This window comes from Mustela nigripes, chromosome 5 (assembly GCF_022355385.1).
Source record: "Mustela nigripes isolate SB6536 chromosome 5, MUSNIG.SB6536, whole genome shotgun sequence".
In the NCBI taxonomy this organism is placed as follows: domain Eukaryota; kingdom Metazoa; phylum Chordata; class Mammalia; order Carnivora; family Mustelidae; genus Mustela; species Mustela nigripes.
The window spans coordinates 109,007,379-109,008,961 of NC_081561.1; the positions used below are offsets into that span (position 1 = coordinate 109,007,379).

Consider the following 1,583-nt stretch of genomic DNA (forward strand, 5'->3'; position numbering starts at 1 on the left):
AATGATACTCAAAGATGCACAATTGTGTGAGCCTAGTTCATAGCTTTGCTAACTTGAACGTATGGATGAACTGTGAAGGTTGTTTTAGGCAACAAGCTTGAGCAATGGAACCCTGAACAAGGTAAGAGAACCCACTGTGACCACAGAGCTGAAGACAGGCTCTTTAAGTGACCCACTCCAAATAGCCATAGGCCCTAACTGACTAATGCGCTAATTACAACCACGGACAGTGCCTAAGATTACCCTAAAAGGCTTCCCAAAAATTCCATAAGTCTTCATACTCCCTTATCCCGCCCTATAAATGCTACTTTGTGGCAGACAGTCTCTCCTTTACTGTCCTCCCACTGCTGTCTTGCAGTGTGATCAATAAACTTCTATCTCTTTTGTTCTGCCCTGGGTACATTCCTTCACCCCCCGAGGCTCTCTGGTAGCCCCCACACGAATCACTGAAGGGATCTTGTTAAAATATGGGTTCTAGGATCAGCTGGGTGGCTCAGTGGGTTAAAGCCTCTGCCTTCGGCACAGGTCATGATCCCAGGGTCCTGGGATTGAGCCCCGCATCAGGCTCTCTGCTCAGCAGGGAGTGTGCTTCCCGCTCCCCACCCCAGCCTGCCTCTCTGCTTACTTGTGGTCTCTGTCTGTCAAATAAATATAAAATCTTAAAAAAAAATTTTTTTTGGAAAAAAAAAAATAAAATACGGGTTCTAATAGAGAAGGAGAAAGGCGGGTACTGAGGTTCTGCTTTCTTAACGCATTCCTAGGTCTCGATGCCAACACTGTTCTGGGGATATCTGAATTGCCAGAATCAGATTGTATTTTTATCCCAATTAAAAAATAGATGCAGTGAATACCCCAGTATGGAAATCCAACTGGAGGATGCCATGATAGTTATATTGTGTTACGGAACAGTATTATAAAACAGGAACATTGTTGTAAAGCTGTACCTTAAATCTTCAGTTTTTAGGTAAATCCACCAGACATATGTGGGTACAGGATGCCATATTTCATAACTAAAGACAATTTTGCCAAGATTGTTAACTATTTGAAATGGCAAAGCCAGTAACTATGGAGCCAGGCTCATGTTAAGTGGTAGTCATGGTATTTTGGGGGGAAGCCAGAATACTAAAATTGATTTTCATATGAGGATACTTGTGCGCAGATGTACGACCTGAGAAAATGGTGCCAACTTTTGGTGAAGACTGAGAAATTTTCAGAGTTGGATTTTTTCTTCTCTCATCACACTTGAATGATTTTTTTCTAGGCATATCATTAAATTGGGTGATCCTAAGTTGATTGCTTTCTGATAGGAGATCTAAGAGAAAGAAACTTAATAGAAAATAACAAGTGGAATCGTGTTAAAATGTGCCTGAATGAGATTTAACTCTTGGCTTTTGCACACAAGAAATCTTGCCATCGTGGCCCGAAATATTTCCTAAAGCAACTTGCGTTCCTATTTATTTATTTATTTATTTATTTTGAATATGGAACGCTTCACGAATTTGCGTGTCATCCTTGGTGCAGGGACCCTGCTAATCTTCTCTGTATTGTTCCAATTTTAGTATCTGTGCTGCCGAAGCGAGCAC

General features: G+C 41.4%; 1 non-coding gene across 1 annotated transcript; it reads right to left on the reverse strand.

The window, feature by feature from the left end:
- Positions 1-1,475: 1,475 nt before the first annotated feature.
- Positions 1,476-1,583, reverse strand: LOC132018828 (U6 spliceosomal RNA). Its single transcript, XR_009404610.1, has one exon. It is a non-coding gene; the product is annotated as a U6 spliceosomal RNA (small nuclear RNA).